Consider the following 17,577-nt stretch of genomic DNA (forward strand, 5'->3'; position numbering starts at 1 on the left):
TATAATAGAAAATAGGAGGTAGCCATTTTAAAACTGGACGTGTGTTCTTTAGTGAGTGTAAAACAAACAGCCAGTCTGCCCAAAGGAGGTTTTACCTCTCTCTTAAAAGCTGCCTGGATTCAGCATAAGCAGGAAGGGAGCTTCAGTCATTTTGGGCTGTAGCACAGGGAGCCCTCTCCTCCTCCTCAGCCCTAGGCCATGTGGTAACTTGAAAACAGAACAGAGCTCCTGTAAAACTTGAGAAAGAGAAATTGGGGCTGCCATCCAGCTGGGATTTTGCAGGTCTGACCAAATTGTTGACCTACTTTGCATGCTATCTGAATCGGAGGAGGGTGTAATCGCCAAATAAATTTCACTGGACCTATTTGGGCTCTTGGAGGGGTTGCATGAACATGCGCACCCATAGAGGAAGGCACACTGTCATACTCCCCAAGTACCCCTCCAGCCTTCAGGAGCTTAGGCCTGCATACAGAAAAATCTGCAGGAAGGTTATTTACTCCCACTCCTGAACGTACCTGCAGGGATCGATTCCTTTAGGGGTCAGAGCCTGAGGAGGTGCAGACAACAGAATAATGGCATGGGGGGTGCCAAGGAAAGCGTAATGGTTGGTGGGTTCAGTTTCTATGACTTGGGTTGCTGTAACCCCCTAACATCGCAGAATAGGCTTCCCACACATCACCAGTACTGGGGGGGGGGGCGCATTGCTGTGCGGTTACAGCATTTCCCGAACTGCCACGATGTGTGATTCATGCCATCACCAGTCACTGGTGTCCATTAGTGGCTGGCAGCGCCACATAACATTTTTATCAAGAGCAGAGTGCCGGGCGGGGGGAGCATCAATCCTACCCAGGGCCTGTCACAGCCACCCTTCCTCTCCCCTCCGCAAGTTGGTGATTTCACCCGCCAGCCGCCGCTAATGGCCTCGTAAATGAAATTTTATTGTTTCTGTCTCAAAAAAGTCCAGAGAGAAAAAGAGCCAAGATATAAATCCTGAGGAGGGGGAGGGGGGGCAATGATCTCAGAATAAGTCTGAGGGGGGCGGGGGGGGAGGAAGGGAAAGGTTCTCTCTCCCACCCTTTCAGACATAGCTCATTTGAGGAGAGGGGATTAAGGACCCCTCCCCAGTTCAGCAAGGGGACAGAAGTCTCGTTTCTGGGAGAAGAATGGGTTAAAGTGGGCCAGAGTAGAAACCTCACCCAACGCTGCTAGAAGAAATTTCTTTTCTGTGCAAAGCACAGGAGGCTCTCAAAATCAACCCCAAATGGAGGCAGCCAGATTTTGCGACAGGCTCCAACCAATGGAGCAGCGATCCAAACCCCAAAGAGGCTCAGATTACTACAGACGCAGCTAAAAAACCCAACAAGCCAGTCCTCGCAAGCCAATGGGAAATGCACATCTAAGCCAGCAAGAGGTTTGGCAGCGCTAACTGCTCAGCCCAGGCCCAGCCTGGCATGATCAAGGAGTTCCCTACAGGGAGATGGGCGAAACAATGGCATGAGCCTCTTGCCTGATGTTGAAAAAAGGAAAAGGAAAGGTGGCTGTGAGCAGGGGAGGAGGAACCCAGATGGCCAAAAAGTCAGATGGAAACCATTTCCAGAGAGAGAAAATGTCATGATTTCTGATTGATTGGTGCCAACCAAATAAATGATGTGACTCAGGGGTCCCTGGTTCAATACCCTATTGACTATACTGCACTCACTTCCCTCCCTGTGGCTGCGCCTCCGTTTCCTTGGCTATTTCTCTTCTCTGCCATTCTGTACATCCCCTCCCCTGACCTGACCTCCCCTCTCCTGTCTATCTTGCATATGTCACTTTTTGCAGCTGCAACTCAACCATTTCCTTCCCCGGGAAGGAGAATCTGTCTAGTGAGGGTCACTTTCTCCTCTTCAACCCGGGCCAAGGACAAAGGGGCGAGGGAAGAGGGCAGGTGTGGGAGCTGCGAAAGGGCAGCTGTGGGTACCCACTGTCTGAAACAGTGTTGAATGCAACACCACTTACAAGGAAATTGGGAAGTGCCTTTAACGGCCTTGCATCTTCTCTCACCTGCAGTGGCAGAGACTAAGACAGAACTTGAGCTGTGGAGCAGGAATGAGGAACATGCAGCCCTCCTGATGTTGCTGGACTACCACTCCCATCATCCTTCACCATTGGGCGTGCTGGCTGAGGCTGATGGGAGTTGGAGTTCCAACAATGGCTTGAGTGCTCCAGGCTCCCCACTCCTGCCCATAGCTGTCAATGTTTCCCCTTTTTAAACGGAAATTCCCTTATTCCGAATAGGATTCCTCGCAAGAAAAGGGAAAAGTTGACAGCTATGTGAGTCCTGCCTTAGAGGGAAGAGGCCAATGGGGCCTCTTAAGGCTGCAGCTCATGGAAAGCTGCCACACCATTTAAAACAGCTTAACTCCTGGCAGTTGTTGGGGCCGGCCCAAGCAGGTGACTGTGGAATTTATGGGGATGAGAGGAGGGCAGGAAGTGCTTTTTGGAATGGTGCAGTGGGATGTTTAATTTTTTGGCCCTTGCCTGTGGGCAGAGGGAACATTCAGAGGTTTGCTTGATGCAACAAAACATCTTGGACCAGCACTGGAAGGAAAAACGATTTACAGCACAATCCCAGCCACGTCTATTGAATTCACTGGGGTTTGCTCTCACATTAGTGGTAGTTTGCCCCTCACAGTTATAATTTCCAGGAACCTTTAACAAACTACAGTGCCCAGAATTCTTTGATAGGGAAATGTGCTTCGAATGCGCTTTAAATGTATAGTGCAGACGCAGTCTGTGTCTGGGAGGAGAAGGCTCAGGGGCCCCAATTCACGTGCTGTACAGTGGAAGAGGACTGAGTGGTGAGGAGAACCACTGTGTGACCAGGAGCTGTGGAAGTCAGAGATCTGATGAAGCTCATGTGCTGATTTGAAACAACCAGACAACTCTTTGACTTCAGGCATCTTGTGGAAGGATGGGAAACCAGAGGCCTTTCTGGATGTTGCTGGGCTATATTCTCTCTGGGTGATTCCAGGCAGTTGTGTTTATGAGTGAGGCTCAATCACATACTGGCAAATTCAGGCTGTGCAAAAATAACCTCTCCACAACACATCCCCAGCCAGGTCAGCCTTTTTGCAATAAGGAAAGTGATGGGGAAATGCACTGGGCAGTGTGGGATAACACTTGCTTAATGCAATATCATGTAACCTCCCCGCAAACAAATTAGAATGTGTGTTGAATGAGAGTTAATATCCCCTAACCGCATCGCAAAGTTTGTGCAACCAAATTAGGATAAAAGTTTGATCTGGAAGTGACCTCTGACCATTGGCCAGGCTGGCCGGGGCTGATGGGAGTTCCAGGATGCCCTCGAGGGAAAAGGTTTAATGGTGCCTGGGAAAGGGGCCTTTTGTAGGGGCTGCTGCATTTTAATTTAATATTTTTGCTTTTTGTTTAATTCACATTAGGGTCTGCCTAAATTTTCTCTCCTGAAGATGATGCCATATTAAAACTTTATTTTTAATTTATTAATTATTGCTGCTTTTTGTGCACAAAATCCCCCAAAGTAGTCCTCAAAAGTTAACATACAAAATGAAGCAAAATACCAATTACTAACAAGTTGCATTGCAGAGAGATTAGATGAAGCTACAAGTGCTGGAAAGATTTTTAAAACAACACAGCAGAAACCCAACATGAGAGGGGAGAAGAAACAAATGCAGTTGTCATCATGTTGCTGCACACATGTGTTACTGCTCCGACTGGCGCTGGGTGTCTCTCTCTTCCTTTTCACACTTTCCTATCTGCAACTGCGCATGACCTTTCCACGCACACCCCAGTTCACAGCGCATCTTGGATACATCTGCCGTACTGTTTCCTTCGGCTGCTGCCATCAGACTGAAGGTCTAGCCATCCCAGAAACCGTTCCCTGGCTGATACTGTGTGGATGCAGTTTTGCTCTCACGCCATAGCAGTCTCTCACAAGCTATTGTACGATTGGAGGAGTAATGCCCAGAGAGTACGGATGTTATGAGATTACAGACCATCACTTAGCTGCAGCGAGTGTTTGCCCAGGTTTGGCAGAATGCGGCAGAATTCAGAAAACAAAGAAATTATTTGGGAGTATTTCTTCACTCTCAACAGGTCCGGCTACCATCTGGCAGTGTGAAGTGGATGGGCGCCTCAGGTGGTAGACTTGGGGTTTCATGAAAGGATGGCAAATGAAGAGGTTCTTTCATGTTGTTGTATTTTTGCTCCCAGGGAGAGGCACTTGTGAGTTTCACACAGACCCAATATATGAAGCATCCCTGATGGAATGAGGGCCATAGCCCTTTAGTGCTGGATCTCTTCCAGGGCTGACTCCAGGCTTCAGGATGCTGGGCCTAGGTCAGATCCAGCACCTAGCAAATTTAGCCACTAGTGATGACGTATGGCCACAGGAGCACACTCCACCTGCACTTGGTGGTTGAAAGCTGCCATTTAATTTTCCCCATAGTGCTCCAGTGATGGTACATTGGAGGCATTGTGGGTAATTAAAATGGTGGCGCTTGGAGGGGGTGAAATACAGTGGCAGAGCTGAGGGGTGGGCACGTGTTATGGGCCCAACACCTACCTGAGGGTGCTGCATGCTGACGCTAAACCCATTTGACTGGGCTCCCAGGATTCGCTCTAGGAAAAGAAAGCTTGGATTCTGCAGCCAAAGCTTTCAAGCAACTATTGATTCTCAGCCCAAATTCTAAATGACCTTGTGCGGTAAGAAGTCTTGTTGATTTGCCAGTGAAACCTGCCACTAACCCCCAGTTCCACCACGGCTGCCACTGCCGCCCGCCTGCTTCCTGCTTCATTAGGCATCACCTTGTGGGCTTCCAGCAGCATTAATAAAGCCTTTAACATTGTTAATTGCTTCCTCGTCTGAGAAGAGGCTTGGGGGCAGCAGCCAGAGCGAAGCGAGCGGCTGTTAATAATGCTGCTCAGAACTTGTTGCCTGTGCTGTAGCTCAAGGCTTTCCAAACTTGCTGTCCTGTCGGCTGCAGGGTGTAGGTGTGTTGTGCAAACGCTCCTCCCAGGGCTGGAAGGAGGTTAGTTTAACCTCTGGTTTGCTAGTAAAACTGAATTACTGTGTCTCAAAACGATGCATGTCTAAAAAGTGTGTCAGCAACATGAAAAGTTTGGAAAGGTTTTTTTTTTAATGTAATAGAATATGTAATACATAATTTTCTTTTTCCTATTTCCTATTACTTTCGGGGGGTTTTGTTTTGTTTTCTTCTTGTGTTAAAATGTATCAAAATTTCCAGGTTCTTTGGAGTCCAAATCTGGGAAGGGGAAGCAGGATGCAGTAGGTTAAGCCAAGAAAATGTTCTTGCACGCTTCACGCTCACAGTCAACACACGCTCACCTTAAGTCACAGCCGCACATGCAACACCTTCAAATGGTATTGCCTGGTGTTTTTTAATGGAGGAATAATTTCTGAAGAAACATATTCCACATAGGAGACCTGTTCGTACCTTTTGCTTTAGTTCAGCTGGAAGAACTACTCCTTCATTTTTCAACCATCAACACAGGTTAGGTAAAGGGACCCCTGACCATTAGGTCCAGTTGTGGCCGACTCTGGGGTTGCGGCACTCATCTCGCTTTATTGGCCAAGGGAGCCGGCGTACAGCTTCCGGGTCATGTGGCCAGCATGACTAAGCCGCTTCTGGCGAACCAGAGCAGCGCACAGAAACACCGTTTACCTTCCCACCAGAGCAGTACCTATTTATCTACTTGCACTTTGACGTGCTTTTGAACTGCTAGGTTGGCAGGAGCAGGGACCGAGCAACGGGAGCTCACCCCGTCATTGCGGGGATTCAAACTGCCAACCTTCTGATCGGCAAGCCCTAGGCTCTGTGGTTTAACCCACAGCGCCACCCACGTCCCTAACACAGGTTAGAATCCCCATAATAATAATCCCTTTCAGCAAACACTGAAAGGATTGATTCTACAATAAAAGGAGTTGCTTCGCATGTGTGCATGTGAACATGCATGTGCTTGATAAAGGAGACAGGCATAATTTTGCAGCCCCCTTAAGGTTGCCCACCCACCTCATCCAGGGAGAGAGAGTTCTTCTGGCTATCAAGAATCCTGGGAGCCTCCCTCTCTCCCGTGTGCTTCCCCATTCAGTCCCTTCAGTTGTGCACATAACCCAGAGCAAAGTGGTAGACTGACATGGTGGAATACCTCTGGGCTCTTGCAGTAGCAGTCGGGGCTCTCAAATTTCAGCAGCACTCGGTGCAACGTCAAAATTTGGCACGCTCCCACTTCTCATGCTCCGTTCTACAGCATTGTTGTGGTGCCCCCTGAAGTATGGAACCTAAGAAGCTCTTATGGTGTGTCAAACCGTTACTTCATCTAGCGCAGAATTATCTACACTGATTGGCAGCAACTCTGCAGGGGACATTCCCAGCCCCACTTGGGAGACGGAAACTGGACATTCTGCATGCAAAGCAGCTGTTCTGCCACAGAGCCACAGCCCTTCCTCTGTGAAGTGGCACAGTCCAGAATTCTAGTGCCTCAGTCGAACACGGCACTCTGGGAAAGATGACTTCATAACTCAAGTTGTACGGTTGCAGAAGCTGGGGTGCAATACTGTGCACTGTGCTAATTTTCTACTTGCAGGGAGATTTTTTTTAAAAAAAAGTAAGGAAGTGCTCAAAAATATTGTTCTCCTCCCATCCTCAGCTGCAGCTTCTCCAAGAGTCATTTTGATTGTGCATTCATGATTATTTGATCCTGCTTTGAATACTGTTTTCATCTACAAAAGTTCCAGTTTCTTTTCCGTTCAGTGTGTGTTCCCCAGCTTCCTGCTGAAATCTTTGTAACTTTTCATAGCACAAAGGTTCCAAGGTTGCTTTCTTGCACTCACTCCTGTGCCCCTCTGGGTGGCAATCATGCAGTAATGTTGGGGAAGCATCAAAGAACAGCTAATAAAGCAAAATAATGTGTGGATGCTCCAGTATAAATCTGCCACCAATGCGTTATTACTGAGTCGCAATACACCCGCACACCCTGCCGGAGCAGCACCAGTCTGGAGGGGCCTGGGTGTGGTCTTCAAGGAGTCCCCTCTCACTTAAAGCCGGTCAAGAACTAGGCCTCAGGCAGACATACTCCACTGAGCCTGCCTGTGTCTGCCTGTAAATCTTTAGCCCCCCCGCCTCTGCCTCTGGGTGGAGAGAAAGGAAGATTATAATGCGAATCGGATAGAAGTTCAGAGCAGCCTCATAAAGATTAATTACGATCAGGGGGCTTTTAGCACATTAATCGCATACGGAAGTGGCATTGTATGCCAACTGCATCCTCAGACCGGGGAGAGCTTGGAAAGGGAGGGATACCTAGGCTCCATCTTCTGAGCCAGAAAGGTTTCTGTGGCATCACCGGAGGCGCAGGAGTGGAATGCAGAACTAGCTAGGATGCATGGGTTCAATGCATGGGCGTAGCTGGGGGGGCAGCCCCCCATCAATAAAAATACATAGCTAACTAAGGTTCTGCCCCCCTCAAACAAAAGGCCTAACCCCCAACCCCAAATCCTGGCTATGCCCATGGTTCAGTTCTGCTGCTTTGGGAGTTCTGAAAATAATCAGCAAAAGGTAGAAGGTAGAAATGCCATCAACAGATCAGCTCTCCCAGGCAAGAGTCTTCCCCACTGAAACAAACCAGAGGCTCTGGACTGGAGGTTGGCAGTGCAGTTCCTCAGAAGGAGGCCAGGTAGCTGAGATCACTCTCTGGACCCTGTTTTTTCCTTTTATTTTTTTTTTCCCGTGTGCTGAAGTGTGTGAGGTGCATCAGTAAGAAGAATCAGGGGCCAAAGTGGGGAGGAGGGTCTTTGCATCTTCTCTGCTCCCAACTTTCTTCCTATCTCTGCAGCCAGGACTCCGGGGTTCTTTGCCAAGCCTGGGGGTGGGGGGTGGAAGGCAATTCAGTGGTCTAGCAGAAGAAAAGGGGTAGCAGTTTGATTCCTCCCCACCACCAGATCCTCAAATCCACAATCAGAGATCTCAGCCTGAGGAAATGGGTTGCAGATGATGTCTGGAGGACGCTGGGGCGCCCCTTCTCCTGCCTCCACAGACACGTGCTCCCTGACCATCTGCCCCGGCCTCCCCTCATCCCCGGGGGGTAATAAAGAGCCACTCAGGGTGAGGTTTTGCAGAGCCCAGATGTGATTGATTCCTCCCCCTTTAAAATAAAAAATGGGGGGGGGGGAGAAAAGCTAGCCATCGCAAAGAAGAGAGCGTTCATGGTTCCCCAGAGGCGCACAAGAGCTTCAGCAGCTGCTTAGAACTGGGGGTGAAGATGGGATGGAGTGGGAATCGCCTTCTGTACTGATGCAGAAATGCAGCTGTTTTTGGGGAAGGACCAGTAAGAAGAGAAGCTGCCAGCCACTCGCCGGAGCAACAAAGGCCAGCGCCAGATGCGGGGCGGGTGCAAGAGGCCAGCGGGCAAAGAAATGTGCCCTAAAGAGGAATTCTAGCCTGAATGATCTCTCAGTCTCCTTCAAAAGGGGGCTTTGGAAGCTTGCAAATACCAGATAGGCTTAGGATTTAAATATGTGAGGATAGGAATTAAGATGTTTAAAGCTAAATTAGAAAGAATGAAAGATGTTAAGTGATCAAGTTAATTTTTAGAGAAAATTGATTTTGCAAAAACTGTTAAAATGATATACAATGAAACTCAACCAGGGGGATTTGAGGAAGTCACTTAACAATGTTATTAAGATTGGTTTAATTACGGTACAACTAGGATGCATGTTTGTTTGTCTTAAAAATTCTTGGAAAATTAATTTGAAAATTTGAAATAAATAAATAAAAGGGGGCTTTGGAGAGCCGAGGCGAAGCGGCCAAGGGCGGGGGGAGGGCGCCATCTGGTGGCGGGCTTGCTGCACTCGCGCCGAGCCGAGCTAATCTACTGCTTCCCCGACTGGCGTCTTCCTCCCTTTCATCTGTCGCTGGAGAACCATCGTGCAACCGCCTTGCCCTCCCTGGCACGCTCCTTTTATAGTAAGGGAGAAGTCGGATCTTCCAGCCCCAATTCTAATCCCTTTCTGGACCCCCGACCCCCGCACCCCACTTCCAGGAACCGCGGCGCGGCCAGAGATGGGGATAATTAATGGAGGCGCAAAGGCGATGAATGGAAAATGCCTTTTTTTCCCCCAAGCCGCACATCTAGCAATGTCAGAGAAATAAACAAGGGGGAGGGGGAAAGCGAGGGAGTTTCATTGGCTCACCAAAAATGAAGGAAGAAGAGGGGGGCAAGAGCCTATAATTGGCACCCCTGAGAGACCCGGTGCGGGATGATTCACACGGCTGGAATCCTGATATCTCTGCAACGAAACCTTTTTAGGAATGGGCCAAAGGGAGCTGTGCGCGGTGGCAGGAGGCCAGAGGGAGGGAGAGGAGGCGGGTCGGGGAGGGCGATCTCGCAGACAACCCAGATCAGCCAACTTCCCCCCGCCCTTCAAGAAATGCCATCATCGCCCCATTCCGATGGACGGGGCTGATGTCATCTCAGACCACGCTTAGCATCTTGAAGGCAAATAAAAATGCTAGACGACCCAAGAATGCGGCTTCCTTTACTGCCTTTGATCTTAGCTTCCGTCCTACAAGGTGGGTCACTCTGGGCCATGTTGTCCGTTTATTTCCCTGTTTTTCTAAGCCCAGGGAGAAAGTGGAGGCTGGTCCACTGGGGCTAAGAGGGTTCTGCCCCCCAAACTCAGCCAGTCCCCACCTGCCTGCCTGATTTATGGCCTCCTTATGGCCAGTCCAGAGTCTCTCCTGCCAATCTAGGCGCATGAGCAAGTTGGTAAAGAGACACATGTGCGTTCAATTATCTGGGTCCCAAGTCTTTTAAGGTTTATGTCTCAATTTTAACCCCTTGAATTGGGGCCAGGCACACAAAGGCAACCAGTGCAAGGCTATCAAGTCTGGTGCTGTATTATAATTTGGGACCTGACAGTTTCATTCTGCACTAGTTATTTCTGAAACGGTCTTCAAGGATCGCCCCACTTACAGCGCATGGCAGTAATCCCACTCTGGAGGTTACCAGAGCATGGATAACTGGGCAAGACTATCCTGGTTCAGGATCAGCAATGGCTGGCGAGAAGCGCTCTTGGGTCTTTTTACACAAGCACAAACCCAGGTTTCAGCACGTGTGCCTTCAAGAGGGAGCTGCAAGCTACAAGTGTAACTTTTGACAAATGCCAAACAGAAATCCAACAGGTGAAGCTTTCACCAGAATGCAAAGGGGGTGAGCGAGGTGGGGAAGTTTTGCTTGCTGTTTAAAAATAGGAGCCCTGCCAGAAAGAAATAAAAAAGGCAAATCTTGCTATATAAATAGGACTTCAAGGCCATGCCATCCGTTTTGGCTCCTCTGCCACTTGGCCCCCTCCTCTTCCTCACTGCCACCTATTAGCTGCTTTCCCCCTGGTGGCAAAAGAGACAGAGAGGTGCAGCAATGGGGATGGGGAACTTGTGTCTCTCCAGATGCTGCAAGGACTACAACTCCCATTATCCCTGACCCTCGGCCATGCTGGATGGGGCTGAAGGGAACTGGAGTCCAGCAACACCTGGAGTGCCTGCGGTTTTCCATGGCTGATGTAGGAGAGAACAGAACGGAAGAGGAGAAGCATAGATCTGTCAGCTTCATTTAACTCCAAAGTCACAATTTATAAACTCACAAGCCTCAGAGCACTGCCTTCTTGACAAATTTGACGAAAAAGAATTGATGGTTTTCCTGTTTCTATTTCTAGAAAACAGATGGCTTTCCCTTTTCTAAACAATGAACATCAGCATCTGTCTTTTTGTTAGAATTTTCTCTCTTATGATATCATCTCAGTTCAGGAGCCTCAAAAAGAAAAACCCCACCCCAAAACACTATGGTTAAGATTTTGCTTGTGTTTATATAATTGATTAATCAATATGGTGAGCTGGCTCAAATATATTTAATCAGTTAACACATGCAGACTATAAAGTAAAGTACACTGGATAATTTATTAGAGCACCAGATTCTATGTACTTTGTCTTATATCAAGGCAGTCCCAGGCTTGCCTGCTTCTCAGCACCCAAAATCTATCAATGTCCAAGAGTATCAGACACCAAAGAGTTCCCCGCTGGCTCCAGAACACAAAGCAACATCTTGGCTCTAAGGATGGCATGTTCAGCGCCTCCTCTCACATCAGTAGTCCATGGGCAAGTCCAGAGTCCAGCCAAGATTATTGGGAAGCTTCCTGTTGCAATCATCTATCAAGCCACAGGAGGCCCAAACAGGTCCATAGTTTCCACAACCAAGCAGAGATGCTCCATGAAGTAGCTGGTGGACACACGCAGAATCTGGGCTTCATCTGCTCTCCATCGACTGCAAAAAAATAATATATTGTGTAGACTGAAACATAAAACGGCAACACTTGCATCCGGGAGCAGGCAGGGAGGAGGATTCATGTTATGGGAGTGCTGTGAGAGATGAATGATTTTGGCAGCTAAGTCAGCAAGGGGAGACAACAGAAGGTCGGGGTGCAGAAGGGCCCCAGCTCAGTGGGAGAGCAGCCACTTTGCATGCAGATGGTCAATCCCTGGCAGGTCTGGGAGCTACGCCTCTCTGTCCTCCTGAAAAACTGCAGATGGTGCTAAATGGATGGTAGGCAGATTCCTCCATCCCCAGGAAATTGTCCTGTGTGCAGAAGCACACGGATCTAAACAGAGGTCTTGCTCAGCACACCACTTCCTGTAATTGCACCCCACTCTTCCTCCAGGTTTTGCTCAAAACAGCCCTGCAGGGTAGGACGGGCCAAGAAACAGACTCATTCAAAAGGGTTCCGCTCCAAGGACCTCCTGGCAGTTCCCTCCTGTGAGAAATGAGGTTACAGAGATCCAGGCAGAGGGCCTCCTTGGTGGTGGCACCCGCCCTGTGGAACATCCTCCCATCAGATGTCAAGGAGATAAATAACTAATAAAAAATAATAAAACTGTTGTTTTTTAAACCCTGGTTCAAGCCCAGCATGCCATCCATTATGGCGCCACCTTGTCTCTCATCCTCCGGCAGCTTGTGCAGGAGACCTTCCTGCAGGCTGCACAGGGGACTCAGAGCCCACCATCTGCCCCGACTGTCGCCACACCTTGCCTCTTGTAGAAGGGGGCGCCTGGCCAATACTCACACATGCAAGATGTCCTCCGTCACATCCAGTTCCTTGCTGATCCCTTCTTTGTGGGGCTCAGGGTCAGGGGCCAGGGAGCCCAGCGCAATCTGGGCCAATGATGATGATGTGAAAGGGATCCTCAGCTCACAGATGTTGGGGGGTAGCGATAAGGAGCATAAAATGTACAAGAAAATGACACACACAAACACAGGCCCACACAGCCTACCTTTCCAACAAGAGACACTCTCTCTTATTCAAGGTCACTTTTGTATTCTATGTTTAATATTTCTGGGAGAGCTTCTAGTCCCTGGTTTTTGACTGCGGAGCTCTGACACGGCCAGGCCAGAGCACCTCTGTGGCTTGTAACCAGGCCCAGAACATTGGTACCAAATGAGTGTCACATTTAGTGTCATATGCGCTTCATTCTATTTTTTTTTTCCCATATAATTTTTATTATTAAACATAAAACAAAACAAAACAACAAAAACAACAGAAAATAATGTATATATATATATATATATATATATACACAATAGTTTCACATCATTTTCATATCTTCTTTCTCTTTTGTACTTCCCTCAGCTGTCCCGTAAATCATCCATATTCGTCACTTTCATTACGCATTCATCAGACTTGTATATGCGCTTCATTCTAATACAGTAATATTCTTCATTCATATCCATATGCGCTTCATTCTAATACAGTAATATTGGAATTTTCTGGAAGAGGGGAATTACATGCACTAAAATAAATATTGGAAGAGGTGTGTGAGTCATTGGTGCTCCCATTCCCCAATATACTGTGTGTGTGTGTGTGTGTGTGTGTGTGTGTGTGTGTGTGAATTCTCACTGCAGGGGAAGGTGTGCTGTTCCCTTCAGCAACATACTGCCCTGAAGAAAGAAAGAAATTTCCACAAACTAATGTGGAAAACATTGCAAAATGCAATTCTGGCCCTCCTGAAGATCTGGGTGGATAGTTCTTCTAATGCCTGGGTATCCCTGACCTGCAGTGGCTCTGGAAGGATCTTTCTTAGCAGCCCAAGGGGGAGCCTTGTCGATTCAAACCAACTCAAGCTCCCCCTGGTGTTCCCATCGGGGTCCTGTCAAGTCCCTAGCCCCCAACCGGGCTTCAGACAAGATCCACACTGCTGGATTCCTTTAACGGAATACCCTTAAGCATGGAGGGGCAGGTGATGGCCACACCTCCCCTCCCCCACACAAGGTCAATCAATGCCTAACCGTAACCCTAACAAAGTTGTGACGATTGCTACGAGGTAGGCGAAAACCAAGTGGCCAGTGCCAATTTGCCAAGCGGAAAAATTCCTACCAGGCCCCTCGGACAAGCAAGGCGACCAACCGAAGTCCATAGCAAGGCCATTGCCTAACCTGCAAAATAGGGAGGGAGGGTGGGTGATTGAGGAAGCGAGCCAAAGAGGAAGACCTCTGGCTAGTGCCTCGGTTTAAATGGCCCTGGCTACACACACCCCGCCAACGGATTGGCTGGCCGTACTCTGAGGTGGCCGGGATCCTCCCTCCGGGCAACGAGGGACAAAGTCCCCCACCCCCGGTGGGGAGGTGGTGACCATGCAGTCCACTGCAACTCCTCCCCACTGGGAAGTGGAGCGGATTTCTAAACAAACAATGCAATATTAATAGACAGTCATGTGTATATATATATGTGTGTGTGTATATGTATATATTTGTGTGTGTGTGTGTGTGTGTGTGTGTGTGTGTGTGTGTGTGTGTATAGTTAGTATTTTGTTCCCTATGGCACGGAGTGCTAGGATGGGAAGCATCCATGTAATCCACCTTGTCTTAGACACACACCAGGGATGCATCAGAGGAGCACTTTCCTTCATTTAGTTCTTAAGGGGGAGAGATGGATAAAGAGAGAGAGAGAGAGAGAGAGAGAGAGGTTGCATTGGAAGTAAGCAGGGACACCGCAGGGGCTTGAACCCCGTCCTGGAAACCAGGAGCGCCAACCACCAGCGTCTTTTGCTTTTTTTTGGCCAATGCAACAAGGTGAAAAGCAAAACCTGAGAGAACACTCTGAATACAGAATGTTCTCTCAGGGAAAAAGAAAACCCTTAAGAATTATGAAGTTGCAGACAGAACACAATCGAGGTTTTATCCCTTGCCATTAACAAGGGATATTCACCTAGATGTGTTTAAGTCACAGAGTGCCATGCTGACTGCCATTCATTTGCAGGGCAGAACAGAGAGGCTGGTTCCAGTCTTCAAACTCTGCCTTTATGCTCACCTTTTTGTTTGTCCCTCCGAAATGTGAATTCATGGGCCTAGAAGTTTCTTCTGGTCTGTGAAAAGAAATTTGGACTCATTAGTTTGTCCCCGGCCCTTTCCCGCCACTTCCAGAGAAATGTTTTTGGAACACAGCTCTTCTTACTGACCTGACTTCTGCAGGAAGAGCTGGCTTCACCTGAGTGTGGTGGGCTCTGGGACAGAACTGTGAAGAGATCAAGCGGGGAAAATGGAGAAGCAAGCACAAAAGGATTGTACTGAAAAAGAATACTGAATTGTGGAGTATGAAGTTCACTTGCCGTTAAGTTTCCTGAAGGCTTGCAAAATTCTACTTCTTGTGTCCCTGAGATGCACCTGGAAGAGACTAGGGTCTTCAGCAGCCCTCCCCTCCAGACACAGGAGCAAAAACAGCCGGTTACCTAAAGCAGCGCAGTCAAGACGCAGGTGTCTCTCAATCCTGCACTGCAGATGTTCACTTGATGGATCAAGAGCTCAGACACTGCCTCTTATTTGTCAATGGAGCAGATCTGCTTCCGGCACAGGTAGCTCTGTGAGGTCTGTAAAAATAAGAGCTGGAACAAAACAAGGCTGGCTGTCCCACCCAAAGATGTACCTTATTATGTGGTGATGGCACAGGAAAGGGCCTTCCCTGCAGTGGTGTCCCGACAAGAGAAGTCCCCCCAGGTAGAAGCACATAGAGCGACGGCATTCGGCTTCCGAGTTCGCAGCTCTTCTGAAACAGGAATTGAATAACCAACGTTGCTCAATACAAGCTCTTTGGAATATTTAGTTTGCATATTTGATGTGTGATTCCATTTAGAGCCTACCTTTTCTCCAGCAGGCTCAGGGTGCTTGCATGGTCCCCCTCACTGCGACCTGAAAGAATCTTTGTACAAAGAGTTGCAGGCAGAACACAACAGAGATTTTCCCCTCAGCCAAGCACAAGATACTCACCTAGTTGACCTTCAGCCAGAAGACACACAACTGTATTGCTGCCATAATTACGATGGAGCATTTAGAGATCACTTGTTAGTTATGAGTGCCTATCACCACCTCTGATGATTCAAAAGTCTTTTTTAATAGAAGCTACGATTGCAGTTGAAGGTAGTATTTGATGGAAACCCAGCAACTATCAACCCTATCGTGCAAGTTTTCACCAAGAAGTCAGCAATACAATTTGGGTCAAATTAAATTTCTAATAAAGTCTCAGCATTTATGGATCGTGTTCCCTGCATTAAACAATCATACATGTACCCCAGGCAAAGAAAATTGGGAGCTACATGCCTCCTTTATCTACAGGATTGAAGGGTACAGACCTCTATTCCAAAAGGTTTCACAAATGTGGGTTATTATGATTTTGTGTGGCCCTCTCCGATCATTAGTGGAACAATCAGCCACCCCCTTATGTATGAGTAAAAATGGCCAGAGAGCAGGGATTCATAAGATTTCAAATATTTTCTCAGTCATTTCAGCCTTACCATTAGCAGAAAAAAAAATCTGCCCTTTATGTACAGGGAAAAATGGTCACGGCTCATCCTTCCTAATTGTGAATATGTTTGTGCTTAAACGTTTGCTGGACTTTTGCTTAGAAATGGCCGACAAAATGGTGAAAACCTCTACTCACTCCAGTGCCTCTACTAGGCCGCCACTACCAATGCCATCAGTAGATTGACCCTCAGAATGCCTTATTTGCTTTTTCACACTGAAATCAGCGAGGCAACTGTTAGAGACAAAAGAAGCAGTTTGATGCATCAACTTTTAAAATGGGTATTCTAAATTGGTATTCTAATTTAGGAACAGAATTACTGGCGAGGATGCAAAATGTTTGGAACCTTCTGGATTTATACACTTCGGAATGAACAAAAACTCAACAATATTTTGGTGACCCTCTTCTGCAGTTGCCCAGTAAGTACAATTTGTTTGGCTTCATGTGCCAAATGTCACCACTTTTAAGCAGCTGCTCCAGAGGGTTTGTTATTCTTCTCCTTGGAAGCCACAATATACATAAAATTAAGTTCTGCCCACTAGCAAAGGAGCTTATCTATAGTCCCCAAGAAGCTATCACAAAATGGCTGCAAATCATTTTTGTCAACAGGGCAGCCTGAGCTAAAATTAAATTAAATGGAACTATGTTGTCTTCTGCGCCTCTGCTTTGCTCTTTATCACATGCACAGCTTTCTTTCCCCCTGGATTCCCCTGGATCCCCCTACCCTTCTCACTTCTAAGTCTTACCTGTGCTAAAATCTTACCTGCCTTGGTTTTTCCAACTTCTGGAGCGAGGTTCTGGAGCAACTGGTCGCAGACCAGATCCAGGGGCCCTTGGAAGAAGCTGCTTTTCTGGCTCCATTTCCTTCAGGGTTTAGGCCTGCTTTTGGCACGGAAACTGCCTTGGTCGCCCTGCACCTCTGGCGAGAGACAAGGGTGACCCCCAGTCAGCTCAGTGCCCCCCAGTGCCTTCCATCAGCTTCGGCTGGTGGCCCAGTTGCGCCCGCCCCTCTCTGGCCAGGGGGAGCCTGACTCCTGCTGTCTCTGCTCTGGGAACCCCTTCTTGGGTCCTTCTTTTGGCTTCAATTTTGTACATTGGATATTTTATGTGAGCCGCCCTTAGACCTTCGGGTCTAGGGCGGCATAGAAATTCAATAAATAGTAATAACAGTAATGATAATAATAACTTCGGCAACAGAAAGGCCAAACTTCTTTTTATGAAATGGCTTCTGCTTTTAAAAGAAATGCCTTCTGTTTTCTGCCATTATTCTTCACTCTGCTTGAAGCAGATTTCAGATCCACCTACCCTTTCCTCTGCTCCTTTGTACATCCAAAGACTTGTTGCTCGAAAGGGAAATAAACTTGATTTCGCCCCTCACGTTCCTTCATGTGTCTTTGTTTTCTCTTGGCTTTTCTAGCCATCAGGTGTATCTGCTTTTCTTGATTCTCTTTAAAATCTTCATCTTGGTGTATTTTAAGATTTTTCAGTTTAATTTTTTCTTGGCTAAGCTTTCTTTTGGGGGCTTTCTCAAAGTCCAGCATCTGTCCAGAATTTACTCTCCCTGTTTTACTATGATTAATTCTTTGTCGGTCTTCTTATTTACTTTCAGTTTCCTTTAAATTTAAAATGTAAATTTAAAATTTTTAGGGAGTTAGTGAATCTATTTATCTTCTGTCCATCTGTCTGTCTGTCTGTCTATC

At 47.6% G+C, this 17,577-nt stretch overlaps 2 long non-coding RNA genes across 3 annotated transcripts in view; one reads left to right on the forward strand and one right to left on the reverse strand.

Annotated features, from left to right (window-relative positions):
- Positions 1 to 10,972: 10,972 nt before the first annotated feature.
- The window catches only part of LOC309332719, a 132,756-nt gene continuing 126,151 nt past the window's right edge, over positions 10,973 to 17,577 (reverse strand). For both annotated transcript variants that reach the window (XR_014152304.1, XR_014152305.1), the window contains 2 exons: positions 12,152 to 12,484; positions 10,973 to 11,355 (listed from right to left, as the gene is read on the reverse strand). This is a non-coding gene — a long non-coding RNA (uncharacterized lncRNA). The remainder of the gene's footprint in view (positions 11,356 to 12,151; positions 12,485 to 17,577) is intronic.
- LOC309332724 overlaps positions 12,325 to 17,577 on the forward strand; it is a 49,198-nt gene continuing 43,945 nt past the window's right edge. Inside the window, exon 1 of the long non-coding RNA XR_014152312.1 lies at positions 12,325 to 12,392. This is a non-coding gene — a long non-coding RNA (uncharacterized lncRNA). The remainder of the gene's footprint in view (positions 12,393 to 17,577) is intronic.

Source organism: Podarcis erhardii (genome assembly GCF_964252035.2).
Source record: "Podarcis erhardii genome assembly, chromosome: 17".
Lineage (NCBI taxonomy): Eukaryota > Metazoa > Chordata > Lepidosauria > Squamata > Lacertidae > Podarcis > Podarcis erhardii.